Source organism: Carassius carassius, chromosome 17 (genome assembly GCF_963082965.1).
Source record: "Carassius carassius chromosome 17, fCarCar2.1, whole genome shotgun sequence".
NCBI classification, from domain to species: Eukaryota; Metazoa; Chordata; class Actinopteri; order Cypriniformes; family Cyprinidae; genus Carassius; species Carassius carassius.
Window position 1 is genome coordinate 12,565,320 of NC_081771.1, and position 9,571 is coordinate 12,574,890.

Genomic DNA, 9,571 nt, shown 5'->3' on the forward strand with positions numbered 1-9,571 from the left:
CACGGTGCTGGTATTAAGAGTTAATTTTTCAGACTGGACGGATCTGCTGCAACAAGAAGTCTTGGGGAAGCGAGAGATACTTTAATTTAGTGCTGATTTCCTGCAGGACATGAAGAATGCATTGTCAGAATTCATTTGTTGTCCTTGTATGTCTCTCTGCAAGGTTTGAAGTATTTGTGTGATCTTTTTTTTTTTTTCTCTTGTCTCTTTTTCACTCCACTTTATTTACCCTTGAATATTTAACCTTCTGTAAGACTCCAATGTTTATGAGTTAGACTTATATAATTGAATACTATACTGAATGCTGAATACTATGAATACTGCACATTTTATTCGGTGGGAAAGTGTTTAGTATTTGGATGTTGTTATTGTGCTGTAAAATAAACAAACAAGAGCTGGAACTTCAAGTCTCCCAGTATAGTCACTCAGCAGGGTCCCAGGAGATGAGAAAGGGAGCGGAAATACCACAGTTGCCATATTGGCTAAAAGAGCCAATTTTGCAAGGTGAGAGAAACTTTCCAACGGCAAGATTCATTATGAGAACAATACAGATGAGGAGCAACTACGGCACCCACCTGGAGCTTCTGGCAGTTCTGCAGGCATTGTTCCACTTCAAGTGCTTCCTGTTGCACACAGACAACATATGCTTTTGGCAATACAGAGAACAGACTCTATTTGATGTGATATGGTGATGAACCACATGAACTTTATATGTAGCTTGCAACTTACAGGTCAGCAGCAGTAAAAACTGCAAGCAGAGGAGGTTGGTCTGAAAAAGTAAAACGATGCTCTGTAGTCTGTATGCTAATGTGATCGTTTTGAATTTACATGACAATGAATATCCGAATAATGTGGTCTGAAACCTCATGTAGCCATCTAACTGCAATGAATGGATTATTTATTCTTAATAGTGTTGAATATTAATTCAACTATAAATCTTTGACCCACAATCGTTTATACAGTTCAATGCATACATGCATGAATAAATCAGTGAATCAATATAGTTAACAAAGGACATTGCATTTGTGCCTCGTCTTCTGTCATGTATTGTTTTATATTTAAGATGTTAATGAACCGTGGTGGTATTTGTGGACTGGCACTAACCTGGTTTATAGATTTTACTTGTCAGATTTCTAATATCTTGTTTGTGCACATCTGAGCTAACAATGGCAAAATACAGTGTGCCATCTTTGTAGTTCTTTCTGGGTGATATTATTAGCAAGCATGGCATTAGCATTTGAAGGCTCTTTTGTCTCTCATTCACAACAGCGTTTTTCTACCTCATAAATATAAGTTTCAAAATATCTTTCTATTCAAGATGCAGAAAAGCTCAAGACTTGATTATTGTAATGCACTTTTGGCTGGATGCCCCAGCGTTTCCATAAATAAGCTGTGGCTTCTTCGAAATGCAGCAGCAGCGATCAACCAAATCCATAAAATATGATCATATCAGTCCAATATTCACACACAGACTCTTAGTTTAGTCTAAACTGAACACCTATGTATTTAGTCAGTTAAATTCCTATAGTCCGTTTTTAACCTGCTGAACTCGCTGTCTAGAAGCTATTTTTTCTTCCACTATTACTTTCAAACCTTCTTTCCTTATTAGAAGTATTAAAGCATAGATTTAGAGGTCGTGAATTAGAGGCTAATGTAAAACAGACATAGACCTAGTGGCTCCTCTTTTAGCCCAAAGGACACTATTAGTTATTAAATAATATAATATTAACTGTTAAAACAGGATCCAGGTACATGGGAAAAATATCATATAAAATATCTGTGCAGGGTCTGTGAGATGCTGGGATATGTTTATCTTATATTTTAGTACATAAGCACTTGCACCAAAGATAAAACGGTTTCTAGTACTTCCTTCCTGATCTAACAGTTGGTGAATTAAGAGGATTGCCTTGTTATAACAGTAGAGGCAGGATTTGAGTAATTTGGCATTTGTGCAGAAAAACAGCTCGCATCAACTTCCCTTAGAAGAAACAAATAAAGTAATTTGGCTTCTTGGGTATTATTATTATTATATATTTGCTCCGATGATTCTTATCAACTTTTGCCAATAGTAAGTGCTGTATGCATTTGATTAAAAGGCCCTTCCATTATGAGTGTTTATCTGTTTCCATTATTAACATAAGTCTCTTTTATGCATCATAGGGATATAAAATAAGAACATTATTACATGATCATACAGTAGATCATTTAAATAAATAAAAACATTCTTTATACATTTACGTTTTTATAACTAGAAACTCTAAAACTCTTTGTTGTACCATAATTTATTCCCCTAGATTTCCAAGAGAGTCTTCAGCTTGCATGACTCTTTATTTAATAATAATACTCAGCTAGAAGTCCAGTTTGAACCTGGAGGGTTATATAATGAAAACTGGAAAAATAATCATGTCACCGGTAGGGTGCTAAAGAAAGATGACATGCTGCGTATTCACAAATCTGCCTCCTGTTTACATTCCAGCTCCCGTTCATCTGTCTGCCAAGAGAAGACCCAGAATGCTGTTTGTGTAAAGAGACTCTGCAGGCACAACACTGAGAACAGAGTTTGGATTGTTATTGTGTTACTATGGTGACAGAAGGTCACGGCTGTGCCTTTGTACAGCCATGCTGAGCCTTAACCCATGCATTTTTGACATGCAAAAATTACCACTTGCCTAAAAAGCAATGTGAAAATAACCGGAATGTTTATGACAAGAATCGTCCAGTGAAGAATAAGATTGAACAACCATGCACTCTTGTGATGGAGCACAAAAGGAGAAATATTGAATTGCACTAGTAATGTTTTTTTCCTCCATATAATTGAATGGGGAATAAAGCTTTCAAGCTTTAAAAAGGACACACAATTATTATAAAGTGTTCCATGTGATTCATGCACTGTATTACAAATAGTCTGAACTCATATGAACTTTATATGGAGAAACATAAGAAATATGATAACTATAATATACATATATTTAAAATTATTTAACCAAATTGTCATTTACTCACCTATATGTCATTCCAGACCCATGTGATTTTCTTTTAAGAAAAAAAGATTGTCCTAGTGGCTCTTTTTCATGCAGTTTTATATTTCAAACATAAAAAAGGACACAAAGGCACCATAAAGTATCATAAAAGTGGTCTATTGACGTGCACTATATCTGAATTCTTCTAAAGCCACATATAGCTTTGAGTAAGGAACATGCTGAAATTCAACTAATTGAGTCATTGAATTAAATACAAAGCATTGAATCAATAATCCAATTGCAGTAGTAGAAACACCAGGGAATAATGACTTAAATTTGTTATGTTTCGAACAACAAAGGTGGCTTTGAGAAATATGGACCACTTTATGGCATTTGGATAGTGCTTTTGCATCCTTTCTGGAGCTTAAATCTTCAGTCCCCATTCATTGTAACTGTATATAAAAACTGATAGTGCCATTTCTGTGTTTATGCTCCACTGCAGAAAGAAAGTCCTTTGGGAATAACATGAGGCTGACAGAATGACAGAGCATTGATCGGTGGCTACCATATCCCTTTAAACTAAAAACGCACTGTTCAGACCACTTACTGGCTCTTCAGCAGAATGTCAAGACTGGAAACTGACGGACAGTTAGATAAATGTTCCTGAGATCTGGAGACAGCGACGCTGATAACAATCAGCCATCAACTGAAGGCGGTGTGCTAAACCGCATAAGACTCCAGGCCATGTGGATATGGCCATCTTCACCGCTGGCCTCCAATCACACCAATCATTGATGTTTGGGTCTCACACAGATTCCCATCAGTGATATCCTGACCTCCGAGTGCTAGAAGAGAACACAATGAGACTGTATGAGTCGGTTTCAACCCACTGGGTTATCATTTATCTGTCTTACTGATCGTCACAGTACAGCACACGTGTGAGTATGCTTGTTTCAGATAAGGAGCAATGTTTAGTAAAGAGCTTTTCCTCCAGTAGGTTCCTGATTTATCTACAGGTTTATGGACATGCTATGTCTGAGTGACAAGGTGGGAGAGTTAAACGAAGAGAGAGAGAGGGTGTCTGTTCTATTTTTAACGTGTTTGAAATCAGCAGCACAATGAAAATAGCTGGCATTAGTAAAGAATGGGCAGTACAGTGGCAAAGTAAATACGCTCTTCTGGCTGTCGCAGACCTGTGCTCTGTGGTCCACACTGCTTACGATTCCATCCACTGTAACTGAAGGCAATGTTTTACATTTTTGCTCTTCAGTCAAGTGTGGTAAGGCATGAAGCATCACTATTTCATTCTGCTCCGGATCCAGTTCTAAGTTTTAAGAGCAGATCTCTGAAGGACGGTCCTAACAAAAAAGCACCAAAACATACTATATAGGCCTACGTTTGTTTGTTCTGTAAAGGTTTTTAACATAATGTATAATAACATTGCACACATTTCTTTCTGCAGTTTCTCTATTCGTAGTTGTAATATAAAATACAAAACTATGCAAAATCAAGGGTTTAGTTAGTCAGAAGAAAATGCTAAACTCTGATTCAGAAGTTCAAAAGGACACAAAACCACCAGTATTATATTATTGTATATTAAGTATTATCTAACATCATATAATACAACATAAATCTATGCAAAACTAAGAGTTTACTTTCTAAAAAGATTATACTTTGTTCACATTTGTATATTTAAGTAATACTTGCACACGCAGATCTCACTATTCAGATGTTTAAACGCAAAGCACAGTACAATATAATGAAAGGGATCCATATGATTCCTAAATATATTTAAACAAATATAAATATCTAGAAATATTACAAAAATTATACATTTTATAACAATAACATAATATAAAAAGTAGTTTATATGACTATGACGACAAATTTGTGTATAAAGATATACTTCAGTGTATAATAATATATAAAAATATATTTTTATATTTTTATATAATATAAAAAGCTCCATATTATGAGGTACCATGCATATGGCATAAGTGTTGCGATATGAATGTGCTGAAAATTATTCCTAGGGTTAGGGGTTTACTGAAATCCCTAACTATAAAAACTATAGGAATATTGAGGGTTGCCTTAACAAACCGTACTAAAATGTATAGGCATGGACTCCAGGATTTTTAAATCGGATAGTCCTTCTCTCAAAATAACACATAATCTATTTAACAAAAACACAGCCAAGTGCTGTACAGCTTTAATTCCTGAGGAGAAAAAAAGTAAGGGAAGCATGCTTTCTTGTGTGTTCTGGTGCAGAACTCAGGGAAACACACTAACTGTGCAATAAGCCACATGTGTGTAGGTGCATGTGCATATCATCAGTATAGAGATAAGCTCTTGGGTACCCAGAAGGCAGTGATCCTGAACCATAACATCCCCTGGATTCCTCTGTCGTTCTGCCATACATATGCTGAAACAAGATTGTGCATCCGTGCATGGGTATTCTGCAAATTCAAGCGGCAAAGGCTGGAATGCAGGTTAACATTCACTCTCTACACCACATATCTGTCACTTTGTCTGATTGTAAACAAGCCCTGTTATTCCAGAGAATCCTGCACTAATTAATACCCCCTCATTAAAACGGTTCCTCTTTTGTAATTCATTGAGTTGACAATGTTGGGAAACTGCGTACCTCAATGAGAGCCCCGTACAAGGCCTCTTTAATTAGATTGCAGTAAATTGCTGAACCTTTAAACTGGCAGGGATGTGGAGCTATAGAGGACCGCAGGAAACTGGAGATACAGACGTGCCATGGGGGTCTTAGGAATGCAGCTGCCAGGAGGGGATAGCTATTTGCTGTCCCAAATCCTTAAAGATAAAGACAACAAAACCTGAAAGACTGGAATGTTTTTCCTACATTGTTTTATGAATTCTTAGTACCAGACAGAACCTGTGGACATTTTTACAATTTTATTTATTTATTGGCGAAAAATCTACAGAATTTATTTAAAACAATTACATGTATTTTTTACGACTTTAGAGCCCCCTACAGTTGAGCTCGTGTAATTGCATTTGTTGCTGCCGTAAAGCAATCCACCCTTTTCGCAGAATTTCGTTCGCTTTTAATGGGAGTGTGGGAAAGAAACAGAAGCCATTCAACTTACAGTATGTCACCAACAGAATGATTTTGATTCTTATATTTCAAGGTTAAAAATATCTTACATACAACCGCTTTAAACATGGTAAATAATATGTCCGTGGTAGCTGAAGACAAATAAATGACCTAAAATATTTAATAAACATGCAAAGGGTGAGGAAAGAGCTTTTGGTTGAGTTCTTATTGGACAGATATGTAATATTTTACACTAATAAATTATTAGGTAACACTTTGCTAAAAGCCTTTATGTATAAAGCATTATAAAAGTATAGGCTAATTTTAATGTATTAATTATGCCTTATAATGCATTGTACAATCTCGTGAATAATTGTATCCACACTTAATACATTATAACAACTACATATTCAGTGTTACACAATGCATTTTAAATTCGGATATAATTGTTTACGACAAGATATAATGTATCATAACGCACATTGTGAATAATTCTAATGCATTATAGCAAAGTCTGATTATACCTAGTAATAATAACCCTTTAGGATGCATTATACACAAAGGCTTTAAGTGTTACCTATTCCTATTCCTATTATTACCTATTACCTATTATTCCTACATGCCTTTATAGCTGTGCATAAATTTAGTGGCAAATTTGCTTAACTTTCATTAATGATATCCGTTTCCACAATAACCTTACTCATTTTTAAGGCAGTTGCAATACACTAGAACAGTCTGAAAGGCAGAGCTGCCATCTAGTGGTCTGTAGCATGTGTGTATGTTGGTTCCCAAGTCACTTTCATTATAACATTTTTCATTTGAATTTAAATAAAACTATTCTGTCATGAAGCAGCTCTGCTTCATATGTTGAAATCCAATCAGAGAAAGAGAGAGAGGGAAAACAAAATATGAAATAAAGCCACAAGGTCACAGACATTAACATTTTATTGTGAGAAGCATGAATATTATTCATTCCATCCAGAGCTCTTAATGTCACAGACAAACAGTGTTTACAAATGACCAACATCTTTTTACTCTAATACAGAAAACACTCACACTGAATATTAGATAATTTTATATATTTTGTAGCATGTTCAAATTCAAGTTTAGGTTTGTTTTTCCCTGCCACATATAATGTGGACTTTAAGGCAGAGCTTCACAAAGAATGATCTTTCGCCCCAATCACATCTCAGCCACAGGGATAATGAAACAGAAACAAGGAAGGTTTAACAAGAACACAGGATAGTCTGAATATGGAGCAACATAATGATAATGCAGGCCACCAGCACCACACCTCCAATGTATAATTCAATTATTATTTACCTTAACTATTAAATGTACTCCTTTTAATCTCCCGTTACCAAAGTCATAGTGAGGTTTAGACTTTAAACATCTACACTAACAGATTTGCAAAATATATATTGAAATATCAGACTGTAAGAGTTTTTTAATGCTTTGAAGGGAATTCTCACTGCTGAAAATCCAGTTTCAGTAACAAAATCATTGGCAAAGATGAAAACACACAAACATATTTTAAAGAGAAGAATCATAAATAGAATCTACATACAAAACATTTCATCAAAATTTTCATCATTATCCAAACTGCTTTGATCCTTTAAACCCTGCACTTCAACCACTGTAATGCACTTATGTACCACAAATGTACTGTAAACACTATTTCTACAAACCTTTTGATCATATTACTATATGCATTATATACCTTTGTGAAGTCAGCATGTTACCATGACTTCACTGCAAACAGCAGATCACGCATAAACTTGCTTCTGTTGTGTTTACTCAGCTTTCCAATTAACAAGTGATTTGAAGAAACATCTAAACATCTGATCCTTTAATACATTGCCAGAAAAAAAGCTGATTCCCATAATACAAGACCTTCTTGATTGTTTTTCACCTTAGCAAAGTCTGTGACCTATACCCTTATGTTATTATCTGATTCTACATGATTCATGTCAACTTATCACCTTACTTGCCTTATATGTTCACACTTCCCCATTAAATGACTGTACTGTCAGCTGAGCTCTTGCCCTTTTCCTTCAAAGATCATATGCATGCTAGAAGATGTGTGTGATATGACTTTACTTTCTTGCAATATTGAAACCAATATAGCAGCCAATACATTTTTAAAGAGGGTTACAAAAGAAATTGATTATAAATATGACGGTAGAAGACAAGGACGTTCACGTGCATTTTCTCTATTCCTGATTAGAACTTTAATATGTCTGTTCTAGTAGTCACAAACTCAAAATCTTTCTCACCGTTCAAGCTGCCATTTAGTTCTCCGACCTTTCTCGAGTTATTAAGGCCCAAAGAGCTCTCATGTCTATCTGTGGTTACACCCTGCAGTGATTTCTTTTTGGAAGGTTCATTATTCACTACACAAACACAAAGGCCAGCCAAACTCCAGCACTGTGCTTTACTGTTCAAATGATCTCTGGCATCCAACTGGAACACATTTTCATGTTTCTGGACACATCTAAAGGCATTTAAATGCAATTCAAGATAAAGGTATATATATGGCTTCCCTGCAGTCTTGGGGATTTCTCCAGGGTTGCTGGTAGCAGAGAAAAAACGAAGGCTTTGAAACAATTTTGGCACTTTTCTCACGGTCTAGCATTTACAGACTGTGATATTATTACAGCATACAAAAAAATTAAGGCAACACGAAATGATCCCTGACAGACACCCATCTCAGGTTCTATGCAGTAGTTAATTATGAAAAGAAATCTTCTTTTCAGAAGTGCTTTTTGAAAGTGTTAGAAGGGGCCTCAGGGCTCTATTTGCTTGAACAAAAAGTAATTGATCAGTTTTGAACATTTTTATATTAATAACAGGCTGGATTAAAGTAATAATGGCTCACAGGCACAATATGCACTTAAACTGACTATTGCTGTTGTCACATTTATGTCAAATTCACTAATATTTAATTATATGAAATTGAATCTTTTCATCATCCATTTAAGAAGACTTCACTTCAACATCACCCTAGACTGTCGAACTGGAATCTTCCCATTTGTTCAAATGACAGAAAATCCCTTTCTCTTTAATGTTCTGTTGCATGTAAGACATTTTCCTTGATTAACACTAGACAGTATTCGCATAATAATAACAAAAAAAACAAAAAAACTGTTTCATCATAATACATTTTGTAATTAATATGACAAGTTCTTGTTTATATAAATACAACTATTTGTTCACTGCATGTTTTCTCTGGCTCAAACAGGAAGAGAAATAAAACAGAAATATTTTCTGTTTTAGGGGTTTTAGGGGTGGTGCTAGCGCAGTGGATAAGACACATGTCTTTGGTGTGAGAGACCCGGGTTCGAATCCACTGTGAGACACCAATGTGTCCCTGAGCAAGACACTTAACCCCTAGTTGCTCCAGAGGTGTGCGACCTCTGACATATGTGGCAATTGTAAGTCACTTTGGATAAAAGCGTCAGCTAAGTGAATAAATGTAAATGTAAATAAGACAGCCTAGGATACTTCATTCATTCATTTGAACTCATACAGGTTCTCTCTTTGTACT